Below are 23,240 nucleotides of genomic sequence, written 5' to 3'. Positions count from 1 at the left end.
AGTGGAAGGCAGGGGGAGAGAGTGGAAGGGAGGAAGAGAGAGTGGAAGGGAGGAAGAGAGAGAGGAGCATCCATGATGGATGTAAGAGAGACACATCAATTGGTTGCCTTCCACACAAGCGTCCCAACCAGGGCTGGAAAGGAGCCTGCAACCCTGGTACATGCCCTTGACCAGAATTGAACCCAGGACCCTTCAGTTGCTGGCCAGTAATCTTTCCCCTGAGCCAAACTGGCCAGGGCCAAGTGTTCAGTATCTTGATTTTGGTGAGAGTTTTAAACTGTACCCTTTAAATATGTGCACTGTGTTATATATCAATTAGCTTCACTAGAGCTGTTACAAAAATTAATTCCATTTGCTTCTCTGTACTTTTTAGAGATGCGACTACCAGCGTATTTAAAATAACCTATGTGGCTAGTATTACATCTCTATTTGAAAATCCTGATCTAGATCTAACTGCCATTTTTCAGGAAACATGGAGGACAAAAATAAGTTAGCACAACTAGGATTCGATCATCTGTATTCAGAATGGGGAGCATTTAGGACAATGACTAGGCTTTTTCCAGAAGCTTATGGCAAGAGAAACTATAATTACAAAGGCACATAAGAAAAATAGCAACCCAGTGCAACATGTGACTTTCTTTGATTTTACAGTTCTCTTTGTTTAGCTCTCTTGAAGACACTGTGTTCTCTCTCTCCCGCCCACCTTCTTTTAGTACCTCCCTCTCTCATTTTAGTTTCCTCTATGAAACATTACTCCAGTCAGGCCCAGGAGCTTGTAATTAGGGTAGAGTCATTGGCTTTGTTTCTCGGCCTCCTGTGTCATACTCTATCAGTAAAGTCTGAAATTCTGCCTTGAGTTTACCTTGGCCTTTGCCTTCTCCCCTCCATGGCGATGCTAGCAGCCTCCTAATTGGTCCCCTGACTTCTTTTCTATCCATGACATTCTTAGGTTTATCTTCCAAAACACAAATCCCAGTCTTTACATGCCCTTAACGACTAACCTTGGTTGGCTGTTCATAACCGACAGGCTAACTCCTTGGCATCCTGTGCCACGCTGTTTGCAAGCTGAGCCCGTCTGGCTCTACAATCTTATGTATAATCATTCTCCATGATATGTTCCAAAGCAACAATATCAACTCAGCATGTGCTAAGCACTTTGCATGTCATATCTAATTTCATCTGTACGAGAATCCTGAAAGGTAGGTAATTATAATCTCCATTTTATACATGGAGAAACATGACACGTGTTTATTAAATTGGATACTCAAGATGAAAATCTTGGCTACATAGTCAGGATTCACATGAACTGCTGTGCTAATCTGCCAGTCCCTAACATTTAATGGAATTCCTCCCTCTCGTTCTCCCTTCCTTCTGTTACACTCTTGGACTTCATGACAGGAAATTAATTCATGATACTACTTCCTACCAGTCAGTATCCCGACAGGAAACCAGATCACTGAAATAGGTAATTTGAAGAAAGTTTAAGAAAAAATCTTATATACAAAGTCTGGGTGAGATATGGGAAAACAGCAAGAACTTGTAGTTTCCCACTGGAAGGCATCTGAAGGGGCAGGTTGTAGATGGGAGCACTCACCTTGTCCCAGAGATGGTGATTTTATGCAGAGAGCTGCCTGCCAGGACTTGTGTGTCCCCAGAGAGGAATTTAGCCACCCCATGGACTTCATAATCAGGGCACATGAGATTTTTGAGATATTTCTTAAACCTTAACTCTCAAGCTACTCAACAATTACTTTCTTATTCCTCAATCATCTACTGAATAGTTTAGTTTGAGTGTTGTACTTGAATCTCCTTAAGTACTCCTTATATTTTTGGTTCGAATGCCCTCCATCTCCTCTAACGGCTGTAATTTGATAAAACCCCATTTTGTTAAAAATTTTCCTCCCTCTAGATTTTTATTGGATTCTGCTATTCATGATAGGCTCTTAAAGCTCAGTTCTGCCTGTTAAGCAAAACCTATAAAAATGATGGAGCTCCTCTAGGCCAGAAGGTTGTCAGTCTTTTGTTGAAACATTAAAGAAGACATTGTCTGCACAGTTGCCTTAACTACAAATTCTGAAGTACTCCCAGGCTCAGGGGGTAGAGGAGACTGTTTCATTAAAAGTCCCAGAGCCTCCCCTAGCCGGTTTGGCTCAGTGGATAGAGCATAGGCCTGCAGACTTAGGGTCCCAGGTTCGATTCCAGTCAAGGGCACATGCCCAGGGGGCAGGCTCGATCCCCAGTAGGGCGCATGCAGTGATTCTCTCTCATTATTGATGTTTCTCTCTCTCCCTCTCTCTTCCTCTCTGAAATCAATAAAAATATCTGTAAAGCTGAAAAAAAAAAGAAGTTCCAGTGCCTCTGAGAACCATACTCTCTACATTATAAGTAGAGAACCATACTCTCTACATTATAAGTTGGCTTTCACTCTCTGGTCCCAAAGCTTTCCCAGGCCAGGTAGAAAAAAATCCCGCGCTTGTCCTTATCCCAGACGCCATTAACGTTTAAAGCCACAGTCTCTATGTCTGATGCTTTTAGAAGCTGCTCTTCCTAGGACAGGGCTGGGGGTTGGTTTGTGGTTGGTGAGGAAGCCAGTTGGCATGCTGTTCACTGGAGTTGCTAAGTCCTTTGAAATGGTAGGACACATTTATATGAAAATAGATCAAGAATCAATGTCATCATTGCCCTAGCTGGTTTGGCTGAGTGGATAGAGCGTCGGCCTGTGAACTGAAGGGTCCCAGGTTCAATTCTCTTCAGGGGCACATGCCTGTGTTGCGGGCTCGTTCCCCAGTAGGGGGCATGCAGGAGGCAGCCAGTCAATGATTCTCTCTCATCGATATTTCTCTCTCTCCCTCTCCCTTCCTCTCTGAAATCAATAAAAATGTATTTTAAAAAAAATTCGCCCTAACCAGTTTGACTCAGTGGATAGAGTGTTGGCCTGCAGACGGAAGGGTCCCAGGTTCAATTCTGGTCAAGGGCATGTACCTTGGTTGCGGGCACATCCCCAGTGGGAAGTGTGCAGGAGGCAGCTGATCGATGTTTCTCTCTCATGGATGTCTCTAACTCTCTATCCCTCTCCTTTCCTCTCTGTAAAAAAAATCAATAAAATATATATTTTTTAAAAAGTGGATTTATACAAAAAAAAAGAATCAATGTCATCATGCTGTGGGGGAGGGGAAGGAAGGTACTGTGAAACTATTTCCACACGCAACAAGGGTGATTTACAGCTTAATTGCAAATTAATAATGAATACTCAATCCTTAAAAAAAAACAGAAGAAACTCAATCCTGTGTGTTGGATTAAATGTAACTCAGCCCTTATGCCTAATCTGTAATTCCCTGGTCTTGTTAAGAGAAGACCACTGCCTTTTTCTTTTCTTATGGGCATGAAGCTCACCTCATGAGATCTTAATCGTTATTTAGTTATTGTATGAATCCATGTGGTATCAGTTGGGACAAACATTCAGTTTTTTTTAAAAAATGAGCATTACATGTAACACATGGATTTATTGGATGTCTATGATTTTTGTGTTTTTCAGTTGTGACAAGGAGATCTAAATTGCGTATACTCATAGGTAACTTGTATAGTCTAAGAATGCCATAGTTCCAAAAGCTTGGGGGTGTACTTGTTAATGTGCCCTTTTGGGTTAATTGAGCTATCTTATTCTACTAATGTTTTTATGGGTATAATTATCACTGATGTAATCATTAATTCTCAAGCATGTTTCAGTTACTATGGGAACATGTGACCTTGAATGAAAGTTCAGAGGACAACGAGTTTCATTGAATATTTATGACTGTTCCTCTCTAAGTAAATCTTAAGTGTTAGCTGCTTCATTTCTATTAAAGCTAAAGTTAAACATATTACTGACCATCTGAAATGTCCCATACATATAATGGGTAAAATAAACAACTTATTTCCAGTTTAAATCATAATTGTAAAGGCTCTGACAAGTGCTGTTTGCATTGAATATACTATTCCTCTTTCAGTTTCTACTGGCACTAAAATTTAGGCTATTCACTTTTTTCTTTTTCAAATGAAGTCAGGAATTCAGGGGCAATGCTATTTTTACTTTATTATTATATTTTTTGCCAATCAAGTAAAAGAAAACTTATTAATATCTCAGTATTTGTTTCATGAAAAGGATATACTTTTCTTTCTCAAAATGATAAATTTAGTCATGAAGTAAGTGTCTGGGCAGTTGATTTTGATTGGCATGTAGAAAACTGCCAAGTTTCACCTTCACCATCTGCCAAATGTAGGCTATACTAAATGCTCCCTAGGTTTCCTTCATTTCTCAAAGCTCTGAGATGTGAATTTCTCCCAGAATTGCAAAAAGTAGTGTCACTGTTTTAAAACTACATTTCTTCCCTTACAAGGTGCACATATCACACTTTTTTCCCAGTTTAAAATGATATAAATCTGCTCTCTAGACAATACCAAAGCTATTTTTCTTTAGTTATTCATAAAACCCTTATCATCTTAGCTTTGGCAGGTAATATTGACATTATTCCAGCACTTTCATTTTTGGGGACAGTGAAATTTGGACCAAGAAAGATATGTCTTTGTCCTAATTTTACACAGTAATTAGTGGTCAAAGTGAGAATGAAAATTAGGTTTGCTGACATCTAATTCATCATACTATTATGGCACAGCAAATACTTCAAAGATGAAAGCAGTGAAGTTTTACCAGTGAAAGCAAATATAATCAGTGAGCTTAGAAATAAAAAACTGTGTCATTAACTGAATGCTTACTATACCCAGGTGTTGTTTTGGTTTTTTGTTTTTTAATATATTTTATTGATTTTTTTACAGAGGAAGGGAGAGAGATAGAGAGTTAGAAACATCGATGAGAAACATTGATCAGCTGCCTCCTGCACACCCCCTACTGGGGATGTGCCCGCAACCAGGGTACATGCCCTTGACCAGAATCGAACCTGGGACCCTTCAGTCTGCAGGCCGATGCTCTATCCACTGAACCAAACCGGTTAGGGCTATACTCAGGTTTTAAATAACAAATCTAAATGAGTCCTCGGAACCCCATTTTACTTTGATACTACTGAAGCACAGAGAGAGTATACCATGGCCATGGTCACATGATCAGGAAGTGGCAACACTATTATTAGAAAGTGTAAATCTTTTTAATGCCCATTTAATTATTTGAGAGACAATCTGTGAACATAGGGAGTGGCAAGTGTAGTCACCAGTATATATATAAATATATATAAATATATATAAATATATATAAATATATATATATATTTTTTTCATATATATATATATATGAAAAAAATATATAAAGAACAGACATAGCCCCTCTTTTCACAGGGCATCTGAAGAAAGACAGTAACCAGATCATGAGAAATTCTATAATATAAACATTTTGGTACTATTATATCCAATAATGCAAATGTCTGATGAGAAGGTGAGAAAGCCTCCTTTGGGATGAAAATGGAAGAGAAGGAATCAGTTCAGTACAAAACAGTGGGAGAGGCATTCCACCCAGGAGAAAGCATTCACACCTCATTGTGCAAATGGGAAAAGATCTTGGCCTGTTCAACAAGTTAGAGTAGGCTGGAGCTTCAGAATGAGGTACCATAGTCAGAATAAGGTGGAGAGTTAGGCAGGTGAGTGGCATGATGTGCCCTTTGTTGTTATTGTTGTTATGTTTATTAATGACTATCAAGGGATACTTGAAAGAACGAGGCACAGTTTGATGCCAGTGTAGTGGTCTAGGTCACACACTATGTGGCTTGAATGAGGATCATAAAACTTACGTTTAGACAGATTTGGAATGTGTTACCGAGTTGAAGTTATAGGTCTTGTTGATAGATTTTATTTGATGGGTGATAATAAAGAACGAATCAAGGAGATGCTCCTAGGTTCTTTACTTGGCCAACTAGGTGGGCGGGTCCAATTTACAGAAATGGAGGTAATTTGGTTAGAAATAAGTTTTGGATGGTGGGCTAGGTGGAAATCAAGTGTTCAGTATCAAGCATGTTCATGTTGATGAAATTGTTACCTGCCAGATAGAGCTGCCGATAAGTAAGTGGCTATCAAAATCTGGAGCTTAGAGCAGTCTGAATTGGATGTGTACGTTTAGAAGGTTATAGATGAGAGTTAGAGTCACGAGAATGAATGAAACCAAGAGCCAATGAGAAGAAAGGCTAGGAAAGAGCTTGAAAAACTCCAACATGTAGAAGGAAGATAGAGGAGACTCTCTGTCAGGGTTCCAACAGGAAACAATGGCATGCCAAATTAGGAGGATTTACACTTAAAAGGACTAATCACCAATATGTCACACCAGTCCTCATCCATGGGGACAACAGGCCTGCTAACAGGGAATGCAGCTTACCCTGTAGGGATTCAGTCAGTCCGAGGAGACCTCTGGGAGGCAACCAGAGGATAAATGCCCTGTCCTTGTTCTTGGGCCTCCCTTCCTCCTATCGCCCATTCCTACTGCCTACTTTCTAAATCAACTCAGAAGCTAGAGAGCCTGAGAGGCTGCCGGTGTAACTACATTAGGTCAGAGTGACAACATGGATAGAGATGGGGAGTGGTCTGCAGGCGTGATCAGAAGATGCCTAGCACAGAGAGCAACGTGTTTTAAATCTAGAATTTGGAGCTCCTGCTCTTTTTTCTTATTTATAATGGCATATAAATACAAAGGAAATAGAGATGATATCTGTTTTATTTTCTCCCCAGGGTCTGATGAGAATTAAATTACTTTAGAAATTGGAAATCACCTTGAAAAATTTGAAGCCTTATATAGTCATTAGTATTGTTATCGCTGATGTCAGGTCTCCCATAGAGTGAAGAAATACATGGCTTTGGTCAGAAAAACAAATACAACTTTGTGGAGGCTCAGTTCATTTCCTAGAAAGCCAGAATCCTATAAAAATGAATATTACAATGATGTGTAAGAAAAGTATGAAATTATTTTATGTAGCAACTCTAACCTGCTGCTTTTTTTTCTCCTCATTCCTTATTTACAGTTACGTCTCTTATATTTGTAATAAAAATTCCCTGTGATTAAAAATAAACAGATAGAACTGCAAGTATCAGAATGTACTTCACCATATTTCTTTAGTGAAGCAAGTTGAGACTTGAAATTATCTGTTATGTTTTCTGTTACAATCAAAATGTAGATGAAGAAGATATGATTATACATGTAATGAGAGTGGTTTGCATAGACGTAATTGTAATAATTTAACATCTGTTTTCATGTTATCTTCATTTCCCTAATAATTGGTAACTAGCTGGGTAATTTGTAGAGGAAACCAAAGCAGAGAGAGAATCCCACATGACCAGAAAGTAAAATTTAAATAATGTCTATTGCCTTACAATATAGTACTTAAATTAGCACAGACCACATTCGGACAGATGTAAAATAGCTAGATGGTTCATACCTTTGATTAGTAACTATGGGTCAAACATAAAAATTGCTAACAGCTCTCTTTAACAGAAATTATTTGAGACTATAATGTCTAGTAAGTATCATAAAGATAATTTGTAAGTGGTGCTATTTAGAGGGAGAAAGGTGATCCAGTGTATATTTCCATAATTTTATTTTAAATTTTCACAGAGAAAAATAGAGCCAAAAGCAAAACTTGAAATAATTAGAATGCATGTTTTCTCTCTTTTCTTTTTGTCTTTAATTTATGGTTTTAATAAAATCTGCCATTTTCTTGAAATTTTACTTGACACACCCCTTCATTAACCCGGAAACCTCCCCCTCATGAAATATCTAGCCAGAGAACAAATGACAAAGCTTATTTTTGTTATTACAAGTTCAGAGTAGTTCTCAGAAATAAGACCAATGTGTTACCATGAATGTTTTTTTCTGCTTCCCTAAACACAGACAAAAGCCTACTGACTTATTAGTATGTAATATTCCTTTAAATAATATATTTGTTATTCACTGTTTACTTTAAAGAAATCAGAAAACTACAATATTTTTAGTTATTCAAGATCCATATATTGTAAATCCTTATGCACCCAGCATTCTGTTTAGCAGAAGTATTTATAAACTGGCATCTCTATATTTGGCAACGTCATTCATAACTCCAAAATGTGAACAAACTTAAAACATTTCCATGAGCATCAAAAGAATAATTATGCCTGGCATCATTGCAATATCAGGTATCCTATTTCTTAAAGATCCATCATGTACATATGACATTAGTGAAACTACTCTCAGCTAGAATATTTGGTATAGTTCATTTTGCTTTAAGACCAAAGACTTTGTATAATATAGTTCAATGCATATTGTTATTTCAGAAACCTGTTGTATGTCCTGATTAGACAAATAAGTGGTTTTTTCTAGCTAGTTTAATTTTTAAACTTAAATTGATTGCTAAAATATATTCATAAAGTGATATTCCCTTTTAGCGCGTCCCCACTCTCTTTGGAGCGTGGTTCAGTGGCAGGCGTGTTTAATGTTGAGCTTAGTGTGTCTGTTGTCTTGATGGATGAGGTGAAGTGAGTGAGTCCCAGGGCTTTCACAAGTTCAAGTGCACAAGCAAGACGTAAGGCTCTTACAATTACAAATCAACAGGCAAAACACACCCAGAAGCTTTTCCTCACTTACTTATCTTTAGTGGGAAATGGATTCACGTGATTTATTCTTATACTCAGGAGTATTTCTTTGCTGGTAGCAGACTTTCTGCTTTAAAATGTTGTGAATCCCCATTGGAATCACTCTCTTCTGTAAAAGAGTAAGACAAATACATTTTTTGTAAGATTTTTGATTGGAGATAAGTATTTTTAATAAATTTATCGGGGTGATAAAATTGTATAGGTTTCAAGTGTACAATTAATTCTGTGCTATGTCATCTACCTATTGCGTTGTGTGACATAATCTTGAAGTACTGCAAAATCACTGTGGTCACTGATGAGCAGTTTCCCACATGTTGAAAGCTGAGCAGAGTTCCTACATGTTGAAAGCTCCAAATTTTTCATTATTTTATTATTGAGATATATGCCATTTATGAGCTTTTCTCGGGCTGGTAAGCTCTGAGAGGCCTTAGGCCTTGATTTCAAAGCCCTTGGCGAAACAATTCAAGGACCCATATATGTCATCTCGTTTTCAATGTCGTTTTTCTTCTTCCTTTTGATTGACGTATGCTTCTTTTCAATGCCAACTTTTTCTTCTTTCCAGCTGGAGAGATTTTTCTCACCTGTGAAATCATATATCAGTTGCTGTTTACTTAAGAAGAGTCATTGATACAAAGAACATAGAGATTTAAAATTTTTATATCTTGCAATCAGGAATTCTACGTATTCTTACATGCATAGTAATAAAAGCATAAGTTAGGACTTTGAGCAGAATCCATTGTGGGACCAAACAAAAGGCAGTCTGTCCGTCCAGAGGCCCGTGGCTCTGACAGGATGGGAGAGAGAGATGATGTCTGTTGGTAGAGAGATGGGCATCTCAGAAACAAGCAACCCAGTGGTGACATGCCTGTTAATGTTTTCTTTCCACTCCAAGAATTTACTACTGTGAAACCTAAGATCGTTCTTGGGCGAAACAGGGAAGCACGCAATCACAGGTGAACTATTGCTGGTCATGGAGGAGAAAGATGATGTTTCTTATTAGAGAAATATTTTTCCATTTGGGTCTGCAAAGCGGCCTTCATAAAAGTGAAAGCATTGTTTCAACCAGAGTTTAAATGCTCTCCCTCACCCTTTGAGGGATGCAATAAGAAAATAGCTCTTCCGTTTCTGGATAGAAAGAGGAAGACTTTCAATTAGGGAAATGTGGAGGATCTGTCAGCTGAATTTGGCTGGGAGCTTTAACAGAAACAGTGCTATGTAAAAGGGAAAGGGTTGCATGTATAGGAAAATATACTTTTATTAAAAGACTATCTTGGGGCCTGGCCATTGTGGCTCAGTGGTGGAGTGTCCACCCATGAACCTGGAGGCTGTGGTTTGATTCCAGGTCAGGGCACATGCCCAAGTTGTGGGCTCCATCCCCAGCAGGGGACATGCAGGAGGCCACCCATCCATGTTGATGTTTCTCTCTCATGGATGTTTCTGTCTCTCTCTCTCCCTTTCTCTCTCTCTCTCAAATAAATAAAAACATAATATTTTTAATCTCAGAAATTCATATTTTATTTTATTTTAAATTCTTTATTGTTTAAAGTATTACGTATAGTATTACATATGTCTCCTTTTCCCCCCATTGACCTCTCCATGGCCACCCCCAACCCCCAGCACATGCCCTCACCTTCTTACTGTCTATGTCCATTGGTTATGCTGATATGCATGGATACAAGTCCTTTGGTTGATCTCCTACCCTCCCCCTCCCCCTGCCCCTCATCCTCCCCTGCCTTCCCTCTGAAGTTTGACAGACTGTTCGATGCTTCTACGATGTCTCTGGTTCTATTTTTGTTCATCAGTTTATGTTGTTCATTATATTCCACAAATGAGTGCGATCACATGATACTTATCTTTCTCCAACTGGCTTATTTCGCTTAGCATAATGCTCTCCATGTCCATCCATGCTGTAGCAAATGGTATATATTTTAAAAATGTTTAAAAAAGATCATCTTGGAAACTGTTTCTCTATGTTATCAGGACTGTCCTTTTCCATAATGTTAGCTGATGGCTTGCTCAAGAAGAAATTAACTGCAGAAGTAGGAAGCTGACCTACCATTATACGGGGTTAGCTATACGGGGTTGTAAGGTTCCCGTTTTCTGCAGTTTCTACTTTAGACACACAGCTGGCCTTTTTTCTCCCACTTTCAGAGCGATATCCCTTTTAAAAGAAACTTCTATCCTCTGTTGTCTGCAAGGCAACAGCAGTTTTCAGCAACATGAACATTAAATATTGTACTTAAGATTTACCAGCGTTATCAACAGCAGAAAAGGAAGATCTTTCCTCTACGAAGAAGCCCATACCCCACTGTCTTTCATAGGCCCAGTTTCCAATGGATAGAAAACTTCTGGCTGCGGGAACCAATGTGGCTGGTGCTTTCCACTGGGTAGACACATGGATCCCTTTAGTGCCACTTGTCAGTCCTGCATCCTGACCCACTTTCTTCCTGAAATGGAATTTTCCATGTTGTCCTTTACTTTTGCTGAAGGTCTGTGTTTGTAACTGTTATCCTGGTAAATGAAAAATCCGAGATAAAGAATACCTACCTCACTTCTAGTGCCATTCTTTTAGTGGGCTTTCTTGGAGTAAGACATTCTGTCATAAGTTATTATAATACAATTTCTATGTAAAAGAAAGCCACGATCATGGCTCACATGGATTGGACTCTGATGCTGAGTCATCTCCCTGTTGCAGTGCTTTCTGCTGTGGCTCACTCACATTTATCTCATGAGCCTGGAACTCCCATCATCTTCTGATGGAAGAAAATGCGGAGGCTAAGGAGAAGCCAGTCGCTTGTTGGAATCTCACATTTATTTAGGACCCAGCTCAATTCTTGATTTTTTTTTCTATCAACTTGTAGGGAAAAATGACATTGTTTCTGCTCATTTGACAAAATAATTTGAAATGGGATTTGAGGGAATGTGAGGATTGCAGGCAAAGCACACCAGTGGCAGCTGGGCAGACACCTGCTTCCCCTCTATTTGTCTGGCCCTCTCGGAGGCTCTGTGTAGCCAGTTCTTGTAAAGGGGATACGCAGAAGCAAATGGGAGCCTCTTTGGCGGTGTTGAGGTCAGAGGTACAGGACGGGCAGAGCCAGCCTTAATGATCAGACATGAAGCGATACCTTGGTAGATGGATACGGTAGATGGGACATGACTTCAACAAGAATTAAAGGCTGGTGAGGCTAGTCCTGGGGCTCTCAAGTAGCTGGGTGAGGTTCTCAGGACAGGATTCTCGGGCTACGTGTCGTGATGAGGCAGGCAGTGTCCTGGCGGGAAGAGGAATGGTCTGATAGGAGGAGAGGTACACCTGGGGTCCCAAGAACCCTGGGTAGGTAGTGCTTGGGCCAGAAGATGGCATCACATATGGAGCTGCTGATTTTTCATGCTTTTATTGCAGCACCTACCATAGTTGTCATAGGTAAAAATGAAATAGATTAATTAAAAGATTATACGAGAGGATGAGTGAATAAAATCTAAATGGATGAATAATTTATGCAACCCCAAATTCGCAAGCCCTGTCCATTCTTAACCATTTTTACCTCCTTGGTGTTGCCTGTCTCAGGATGCAAAGAGGCTGAAGACACGTGCCCGCAATACTTGCTGTTTGAGCATTTCTCTGCAAACACTCTTCCAGGAATAAAACATAATAGATTAGCGACTATTGTTTGAAAGTGTTTTTGGCACACTGCCCAATTTTTATCTTGGCAGGCCTGTTTTTATTTGGTTCATATCTTGGGTTTTCAGTATTCATTTGCATACTACTTTCACAATTTTATTATCTTTTTGAGTTATAGTTTGTAAGGACTTGATTTATGTTGCTATTCCAATGCAATGGAGTTTCTTTTTAAATATTTACTATATTTTCCAAAAAAATTAAGGGCCATTTGCCTTGCTTCTTTACCTTGTGGGGAACATTCCTAACCAAGCAAACATTGCCTCTATACTTTGTCTCTTTCAGTTCTGTAAGCCAGGCAGAATTCAGGTCTAGTGACTATAAGTTGGGTTTTATATACTCTATATTACTGGTTTTTGTATTGGACCTTTGAATGGCTATTTGAGCTGGAATCTATGATGCAATGCTATAAATAGGTCCCAATTTATTTCAGTGAATTCTAAAACCTGTTAAAAATTGGATCTTGTAGAGACTTCATTTTATCCTGTTTTTCCATAGATGATATGACAAAACATGTCTTTGTAAATCTTTCCAATTGGAAAGAATTTTGCTTGGTCGCCCCACTAATGTCTTATTTTTAAAACTCATTTCTAAAACTCAGAATGAGAAAAATGGTTTGAATCAAATCTGTTAAATTCCCACAATTTATTTTCAACTTAACACAAGTTTCCTTGAACCTGTACTTCACACATTTCACCCTGCTTTTTTCATAGTAGATCTTCCATGTGATTGTTCATTTTGTGTTTCAGGACCAAAGTCCCCAGATAATTGGGCAAATATTATCCTGGATGTTTCCATGAAGGTATTTGTAGATGAGATTAACATTTAAATCAGTAGACTTTGAGTAAAGCAGATTGCCCTCTGTAATGTCGGTGCATCCATCCAATTACTTGAAGGCCTTCATAGAAAAAGACCAACCTCATTTGAGCAAGAGGGAAATCTGCCAGCCAACCAACTTTAGACTCCGACTACAGCACCTGCCTTTCCCGGGGTCTCTGGCTTTTTGGCCTCTCCTGCGGACTTTAGACCTGCCAGACTCCACACTCTCTCTCTCCCTCTCTCTGTGCTCGCGCGCGCGTGCGCCCACACACACACACACACACACGCACACGCACACGCACACGCACACACTCTCCACATTCTATTGGTTCTGTTTCTCTGGAGAACCTTGACTAGTATACTTAGTTACAATGGCGTTTGGTCCTTCTGTCTTTCTCTCAAGGTGACAAAACTCTGGTACAGGCGTGTCCTACTCACATTTTCAATTTTCAATCCTTGCACAACCGTGGCATAAGGAAGATGCACAATTATGTTTGTCAAAGCAAATTAGGCTTCTTCTTTTAAAAATTATTATTATACTAGTATTTTTATTTTCCCCCCTTTTGACCAGCATTTCTTTATTTATCCAGTTCCATTAGCAATAAGTATTCATTAGTGATGTCTTTGAGGTAATCAAGTTTTTAAAATTATCTTAGGAATCTTCATGATAATGGAATTATGCCCAGTATAATCTTGAAGTTTTAGACATTTATTTTATACATATTATAGTCATCAATGATATGTAAAGTATTAGCCAGACACATTAGCGCCAACATTTATATAAATTAGAGTTTACATGTACATTATTCACTGACACAAGTTGAAGTTAATTGCAAATAAAGGAGGATAGGACATGGAATTTCTGACTTTTATTTTTAGTTAAAACAGGAAACACTAAATCAGTCCTCCTTTAATGAAATGTCTAGGGCCACACACTGTTTTGTTGTGGTGGTTGTTGAATATCTGGTTTGTAACTGTAATAATGATACATTAAAAACCTGAGGTAAAGAATACCTCATCACTGCTAATGGAATTCTTTATTTAAGGTTTTGGCTGCTCTCCCTCATGTATTAAAATGGCATGGGTTTTCTATCATTAGCAAACTTTTCCTTGAATATTTTTTTACACCTATGGGAGTGATGGACTTGCACTAAGAAAGTTTTGATAGGCAACACATAGATGGCTAGTTTCCTACTGCTGATTGTAACAAATCTAGTTACAGATAGCAAGGGATTAAATAGGTGATGATGATGATGGGGGACTGATGAGAATGTTCTAAAATTAAATTGTGGCAATGATTGCACAAATCTGTGACTATATTAAAAGCTACTGAGTTAATACAATTTAAAAAGGTGAATTTAATGGTATATGAATTATCTATCTATCTATCTATATATAAAAGGCTAATATGCAAAGTGTCCCCTCGGAAGTTCGACCAGGACAGTGGGAGTTCAATCGCTCGCTGTGACCACCAGGGGGCGGCACAGAACAAAGGAAGGCCCAGGCTGGCAGCTGGAAGGAAGGCCCTGGCCAGCAGCCGAAAGGCCTCAATTGGCTCTGATCGCTGGCCAGGCCTAGGGACTCTACCCGTGCATGAATTTCATGCACCAGGCCTCTAGTATATCAATAAAGCTTTATGTAAAAAAGGCAATGGCATTTTATATTTACTTAAAATCTAGGGCAAAAAATTAGTCCTTTGTATTACTTAAAGTCTAAATGTTAATTAATACTAATTCTCCCCCACCCCCAAACAATTGCAGTGGTTTTATAGAAAAAATATATGCTTTAGGAAAATCTTCATGGAATCTAGCAACAATTTCCATGTTTTCATTAAGTACCTGAACTAAACATAATTCTATTTGATTCGATTTAAAAGTAAAATTTAGGTTCAATAATAAAACAATAAATTTCAAAATATTATTATGGAAATGTTTATTTGTCTTGTTTTAATTAAAATGGAGGATTATTGTGTGAAATCTACTTTTTCCTCTTGAAAGAAAATTCTATTTAGAAGATGGCTGTTTTTATTGCTGGAATTTCTTGATATTTTACTTTTATTTCCCACAGGAAGAGCTGTCCTTGTACATATTAGAAACTTGTGCTAATGCCTCCAGGAGGAATAGAAATGACTTGGTCATTTTCCTTCTGGAAAACACCCAAATTAAATTGCTTGCTCCCTTGGCATTTTCAGTTAGAATTAAGTCATTGCTTCCATGAGTCTCCATCCTGTTCCCCAGAGTTTGGTCCTCCTCCAGGTAATTTGGTGAGGTTAATTTCATTATGGGTGGCCTAGAGTTATTGCTCCATTTAAAAGACTTTGCCAAGGAGCCAAAATTATGTTGGGATTTTTATTCCTGTTTGATTTTCAAAATTTGCAAAAGGGTACATATATATTATGGTAGTGATTAGCAGCATATATATTGAGATCATGTGATCCTTGGGACATTATTTAATGTCTCTTAATTTTTTATCTCACATTACAGTAATATGCATCTACCATTAGTGATTTTTATAAGGGTTAAATGTAACATTGTATACAAAGCTTTAGCATAATACGTAGTTTTAATAGAGATAATACAACTGCTTAAATCTAGCCTCTCTTCTGCCCCATGGATTTTACTAGTATCTACAGGCCACGTCACTTCATAAAAATTGGGACATGCTAAGTTCCAGTAGACATTTATTCTGGAATTTGTACAAAAATGCTTGTGGTTCCGGTGAGTAAAACACCCAATTATGTGTCAAGATGGGTGGAGAAGGGTCCAGGGCAGGCTTTGCCTAGGCAGCTGGGTCCAAGTCCAATTCTGCCATAGGAAGCATGTACTTAGCCTGGTAGTGTAGGGCAATGGCAATTGTTGTCAAGCTCTGGGAAGCCAGAGACACTAAAACAAGACAGATAATTAAACAAATCCATGAGAGCTGCATGTCCCTTCCAGCACTGATGGGTCTCCTCCAAGGAGGCCTGCACCTTGGTCAATACCTTAAACATATTGAATTAAATTGTCTGAAACTGGATTTAATTAAGTGCAATAGAGTAATAGATTACCGCTAGCCTGCCTGGAAGAGTGATTTGTTGTTGTTTTCATTAAAATTTTCTTTAACCTGTTCAGGACTATTTACTGTTTATGGTCTGTGTTTTCAGGAAGAGTTATGGTGCCAGAGCATATATAGAGTTCAGGAATGGAGTCCCTATCACCCATGTTCCCACTGGAAACCATTTACAACTTGTAGTTCCTGGTGAAGTGAAGGGTTAGGGGTGGGTAGATCTTGATCTTTTATTCATTCTCGCACAGTACACATGCTAGCGAGAAGCAAAAGATGGAACTCCATGATCTCTAGATTAAGGGAATATTTAGAATTTTTCTAATGGGAGGTAAGTGCATAATCAATGTGATTTGACTGACAGCAATGAAAAAAAAAATCTTGAATTAGTTCATGTTTTCGGTAAATAGATGGTAAGAAAACTATCTCAGCAGCAGTCTAAGAAATTTGGCCATTAATGGAAAAATCAACATGATTATAAGTAGAAGAATAGTAAAGTGAACGTTTTATTTAAGCCGGGAAAGAATTGAACTTGTTTGCTATCCATCAGGGAGGAGCCTGTGTAAAGGGACAAATTGTGGGAATGTCAGCATCCTAAAAACATCAGAACCACTCTAAAACTATGCTTTCACCTGGCCTTAAAAAGCACACCACACTTCCTGATTGCTACATTGCTATTGTTTTTTCTTTCACTGTTGCATGTTGGTGTACAGAGTGCATCCCGCGGGCTACAGGGAAGCAAATTATACTCTTCCCCACCTTGATAAAATATTAGACTGGTGGTTACATAAATGAGCTTGCACCCAGCCAGCAGTCCTCCCCGGAGTTCTGTATTTAGGTTTCTGGCCCAGATTTTGTCAACCATTTAGGCTGATGTATATTTAGACTAGAATACAAATGAGTTGCAGAAGAGCATAAATTATCTAAAATTGTTCCCTATTGCAAAAAAAAAGTTCAAATGTTTATTTGTAAAATCTTTCTTTGATCGCTTGTCTACTGTTTTTTATAAACATGCATTCTGCCTCTGATATAGTATAAAAGTGGTATTATATTGTTAACAAGTCCAGGTGTTAGATTATTTTTTCAGTATATATATATATATATATATTAATAAAATTGTAGTATGCTAATTAAGGCAGATGTCTTCCAGACGTCCATCCGGATGTCCATCAGGACAAAGCCAAGCCACAGCTACTGTGAAACCTGGGGCACACGGCAGCCTTGGGCTCAGGCAGATGCGAGGCCCGGGGCTCAGTGGCAGCAGCAGCGGGGTGATGGGGGCGGCGCCTTTCCCTGATCAGCCTGGTCACCTCCCTCAGAGGGAGACCAGACTGCGGCTTAGCCTTCAGTAGGAAATCCCCTGAGGGCTCCCGATTGTGAGAGGGGGCAGGTCAGGCTGAGGGAACCCGTCCCCCCTCTTCCCCAGTGCACAAATTTTTGTGCACCAGGTCTCTAGTATATATATGCCATAATAATTTTGTTTTATTTGTAGGATTAAAAATGTCTTTGAGCCCTAGCTGGTTTTGCTCAGTGGATAGAGCATTGGCCTGTGGACTGAAGGGTCCCAGGTTTGATTCTGGTCAAGGGCACATGCCCGGGTTGCGGGTTTGATCCCTAGTGGGGGCATAAAGGAGGCAACCAATCAATGATTCTCTCTCATCACTGATATTTCTATCTCTCTGTCCCTCTCCCTTCCTCTCTGAAATCAATAAAAATATATTGAAAAAAAAATGTCTTTGAGCCATGTGTAGAGTTTTAGGCCTCTCGTTCTAGAAAAGCTTTGCTATCTGAATTCTACATCTTCTTGGTCTACTTGGCATGTGTATGTGCATAATAGCCTAATTAATTTTTCCTGCTTTAATTGTAATGCACTTGTCTAGATAGCCAGCTATTTAATCTGCTTCAAGGGAATGGATAATGAGATAAAGGTTAAAGATTTGAAGTAGCTGTCGACCAATTACCTTCATAAGGAAGAGAACCCAGTGCCCACATTCTTGTGCTAGAGACCACCACATCACAAGTGCAAAGAGTTGCACAGAAGTGACACTTGTGAGATTAAGGATGGTTCAACAGGAACACAAAAAACACAAATAGAAAAATGGTCAAGCCCTAACCGGTTTGGCTCAGTGGATAGAGCGTCGGCCTGCAGACTGAAAGGTCCCAGGTTCGATTCTGGTCAAGGGCATGTACCTGGGTTGTGGGCACATCCCCAGTAGGTGGTGTGCAGGAGGCAGCTGATCGATGTTTCTCTCTCATCGATGTTTCTAACTCTCTATCCCTCTCCCTTTCTCTCTGTAAAAAATCAATAAAATATATTTTAAAAAAAGAAAGAAAGAAAGAAAAATGGTCCAAATTAAGAAATCCCAAAAGAAGGTGATTAACATCTTCATTCAAAACCCATGGATATAGACAATAGTGCAGTAGGCCTGGGGGCAGGGGGTGCAAGGTTGTATGGAAACTGGATGGTTTAAAAAAGTAGAAAGTTATTTTCTCATAGTTATTGAGACTGAAAGTTACAGCAGCCTAAATAAACTATAATGCCATGCAACACAATACATTGTATACAGCAGGTGCTCAGAGTGGAGAATAATTTTGATTTTTGTCCCTAGATCCTCGTCTCTGAATTCACCAATTCTCTAAATTGATGAATAATTTTTGATAACTTTTCATTTTTTTAAAAATATATTTTATTGATTTTCCCCAGAGAGGAAGGAAGAGAGATAGAGAATTAGAAACATCATCGATCAGCTGCCTCCTGCACATCTCCCACCGGGGATGTGCCCGCAACCCCGGCACATGCCCTTGACTGGAATCGAACCCGGGACCCTTCAGTCCGCAGTCCGACGCTCTACCCACTGAGCCAAACCGGTTTCGGCTAACTTTTCATTTTGAAATAAATGTACGTTTACTGAAAGTTGCAGAGCTAGTACAGAGACATCTAGTTAACCCTTCACCCAGTATTTCCCCATGGTTATTTTGTACGTAATAAGATACAATATTGAAAGTAGAAAACTGACACTGGCACATTGTATGTTTATAGCTCTATGTCATTTTATTATATGTATAGACGCCTATTACCACCACCACAATCAAGACACAGTACTATTCCATCACTACCAATTTTATATTTAAATATATAAATCACCAACAATATATACTTTTCATTTACTTTAAAATTTTGTATATATGTGTTATACTCTTCCTGTAACTCCAACAGCAGCCTATTCTCTATCTGTATAATTTTGTCATTTCAAGAATATTATATGCATGGAAGCCTACCATGTGTGACATTAGAGGTTAGCTTTCTACATTCAGCACAATGACCTTGAGATCCATCACAGTTTGTATGGGTATCAATAGTTGATTCATTTTTACTGTTGAGTAAGAGCCCATGGTATAGATGTACCACAGGGTGCTAACCATTTAGCTTTTGAGAGGCATTGGGTTGTTTCTAGTTTTGGACTATTACAAATAAAACTATTATGAACATCTGTGTACATTGAGCATAAAGTTTCATTTCCCTGGCATAAATGCCCACCTGTGCAATTTCTGGGTCATATGGCAGTTGCATACTTATTTATTTATATACTAGAGGCCCGGTGCACAAAATTCATGCATGGGTAGGGTCCCTAGGCCTGGCTGGCAATCAGGGCCGATCTGTGGGGTGACTGGCAGGGCAATCAGGGGGCCCCCGCTGGCACCCACCTTGGCTGGCCTGGGGCCTGTGGGCTGGGGGCAGCCCCCTGCATTGAGCGTCTGCCCCCTGGTGGTCAGTGCATGTCATAGTGACCAGTCATTCCGCCATTCAATTTGCATATTAGGATTTTATTATATAGGATTTTTAAGAAATTGGCAAAATATTTTCATAGTGACTGCACCATTTTAAATTCTCACCAGCAATTTTTGAGAAATTCAGTTTCTCAAAGTTCATGTCAGAATTTTACATATATGTTTAAAATTATTATTGTTTTTAAACTTTAGCTATATTGCAATAACTAAATGTGTCATGATATCTCATCATGCTCTTAATTTCCATTTACTTCCTTAATTGCTAGAGGTGTTGAATATATTTTCATCTGCTTATTTTTTATCTATATAGTCTCTTTAGTGAAATGACTAATTCACGTCATTTGCCCATTTTCTAATTGGAGTTTTAAAAGTTTAAGATCTTTATAGGTGATAAATACAACTGTTTTCACAAATGTGTGACTTGAAAATATTTTCTCTATGTCTATAGCTTGTATTTTGATCCTTAAACATGATCTTTTGTAGAACAAAATTTTTAAAAATTAATGAATTCCAATTTATCACATTTTTTTCTTTTATGTGTGTGCTTTTGGTTTTATGTCTAAGACTCTTTACCTAGTTGTAGTTCCCTCACAGCCCTAGTTTTTTCTCTTAAGTTTTATTTTAAAACATATATTTATATTTTTAAATTTTAATCTATAATTCAGTCTGAATTATTTTTTTGTATATGGGGTAAGGTTCAGTTACTGGTTCATACTTTTGCCTATGGATGTCCAATTGCTCTAACACTTTATTATATAGACAAGCTCAGCCCACAGTCACTGAAGGGGATAATAGAGAGTGTCCACCAGGGGTCAGGAATGTCAGAGCCATTCCTGAATTATTTTACCACCGCCCAGAAGCTGGTGGTCTAGTTTAGGGTTCCCAACTTGGCTAAGGTTCTCATTTCTCTGGGGAGCTTATTAAAAGGCCATATTGATAGGCCTCTGAATAAATCTGAATCAGAGTCAGAAACGAGTCTTTGTTGAGTTACACAGGCACCTCCCTCCTCTGCAGCCCGCTGTGTACCTCTGCAAATTCACTGGGTAACCACTGTTTTCTTACATATGATCTCTCACTTGGTTATTATTTTATTACAGTATTAGAGTAGTTTCAAGATTGCAATTGAGTTTATAACACAGATTATAGAAATGTGATCACTAAACATTAAGTGGCAAAGGCAGAAACATTACTCTAACCTTTGGAAATAGCAATGTGTTGCTCAAACCTTGATTTATAGAGGTCAACCCCGCTCCCGCAGCATAAAACTGAGTTAATAGCTATGTCTCATTAAAAATAGTAATCACTTTTTGGCCTCAAACACGAGGTGATTCCTCACAAGGCAGGCTTTTAAATATTATTGATAATTTAAACTTGGCATTATTCTAAAGGCTGAAGTATTGGCATTTTAGACCTGAGTGCAACTACTGGCACACACAATTTTGGGCAAATTATCTAATATCCTTTTGTACTTTTTTTTTAAAGCCAATTTTCCCAAACTGTGTTCTGCAGAAATTAGTTTTCTGACATTAGCCATTTAGGGAATACTTATTATATTATTTCATCCTCCTGATGATCCACAAGGTTTTGAGTTACTCCTAGAAATTGACAAGAAATGTGGTAAAATTGTATGCGATATAAGTGTAAATGGGATGCGTGTCTCCTTATGGATGAAATGGGTGCATTTCAGTGTATAGATTGCATTGCATCTATTTGGAATGTTTGCAAGACTTTTTATTTTTGCTTTCTGTATCTAGACAATTCTCCAGAATGTTGTGATTGCCAGAGGAGTGACTTCTGATAAAAGAAAAATACTGCTCTACCTACACTCAAGTAAGATCATTATTTTGCAATATGCCTTTGTAAATTAATGAAAAAATACCTCTTTCTCCACATTTTAATAAGCAAGTAATTTTCTTCAATAGTAAGCTTTATGAAGCCTCCTTATCTCTTCTAGAACAATATGAAACAAAAAAAATCTCCTGGTGTGGGGAGGGGAGCAATATTTCAAATGCATGCCAATGTTTATTATTTAGACTGTATTTAGATATATATATCTACCATATTTATTTAAACAACTGTATTAAATTTTTTGTACTTTAATGAGCATCACTCAGAGGAATGAAAATTAATCAATTTTCAAAAGCTGACTTTATGATAAGGGTTCCATGAGTGAGTGCTGAACTACTGGAGAAAGGGTAGATAGGTAATAATGGAAAGAGGGGCCTTGGCAAAGTATTTCTTTTTTTTTTAAAAAAAAATACGTTTTTATTGATTTCAGAGAGGAAGGGAGATGGAGAGAGAGAAACATCAATAATGAAAGAGAATCATTGATTGGCTGCTTCCTGTATGCTCCCTACTGGGGATCCTGGGACCCTTCAGTCCACAGCCCGAGGCTCTATCCTCTGAGCCAAACCAGCTAGGGTGGCGAAGTGTTTCTTAAAATGCCTTACAACAGTAGAGCCTAGGGGACTATCACATCCTCTTTTGTTTATTCAGAACAAAGGATGAAAGTGTGAACTTATAAAAGAAATTCAATATTACTGCAGAAAATGAGCATGAGTCAGTGTAGTCAAATCAGTTAGGAGATGAACACCGTCTGTGACATTGGTGCTAAGATGAGTGTGCCTTTTGGAAGGATTCAAACTGTATTTGCTCTACAGACCAGAACCTGGCTGCCAAAGTTTTGGCTTAAAGTCACTATATCTACTTTTCTAATAAATTGTTGCAGTATTTCTCAGTTTTTATTTTCTGGCAGAACAGAGATATCCAAAGTGGTTTTAGTGAGAATCATAAAACTCATTACCATCTATTATGTTTAAATGAATGCTAATACTTAAAAGTGTATTATGTATCTATTGTTTTACTAAATCATATTTCAATGTAATACAAAATGACAAGAATTCTTCAGAATGTTTATCTGTGTGTTGTAAAAATCATAGAATTGTAAGGCTCGATGCGTCCTTGCAGAAAGTTTGTGATTGGATTTCCTTGACTGGCTTCTCAAAGATTATGACAAAGATGATGACACTTAAGATTACAAACACTTAGGTCTACATTTGTTCTTATTACTAGATATTATTAGGCTATGGAAGCCATATGGTGTTATATGTGTCATAATCACACCCAGATAGTGATGGGTTGCTAATAAATTTATTGTTCTTTCCTCAACAAATTGTTATCCCTACCCACCTGAATCCAGGTACATTTTCCCTCATCATTAAATTAAACACTGTTTTCTCATTATTTGCATAAACAGAAAATTCTAATGCATATGTTTCTAGGAAGCAGCAAGAACACATTCTAGTACACCAAAAAATAC

At 38.3% G+C, this 23,240-nt stretch overlaps 1 protein-coding gene across 6 annotated transcripts in view; it reads left to right on the top strand.

The window, feature by feature from the left end:
• Nucleotides 1-23,240, top strand: part of SNTG1 (syntrophin gamma 1) — a 114,373-nt gene that overhangs the window by 17,922 nt on the left and 73,211 nt on the right. For all 6 annotated transcript variants that reach the window (XM_036337673.1, XM_036337675.1, XM_036337674.1 and 3 more), the window contains one exon: nucleotides 21,676-21,751. The gene's annotated coding sequence lies outside the window, so the exon portion shown is untranslated. The remainder of the gene's footprint in view (nucleotides 1-21,675; nucleotides 21,752-23,240) is intronic.

The sequence above is a fragment of the Myotis myotis genome, unplaced genomic scaffold (genome assembly GCF_014108235.1).
Source record: "Myotis myotis isolate mMyoMyo1 unplaced genomic scaffold, mMyoMyo1.p scaffold_m19_p_16, whole genome shotgun sequence".
In the NCBI taxonomy this organism is placed as follows: Eukaryota; Metazoa; Chordata; class Mammalia; order Chiroptera; family Vespertilionidae; genus Myotis; species Myotis myotis.
The sequence above is the reverse complement of the archived record's forward strand: the minus strand, read 5'-3'. Positions and strand labels throughout refer to the sequence as shown.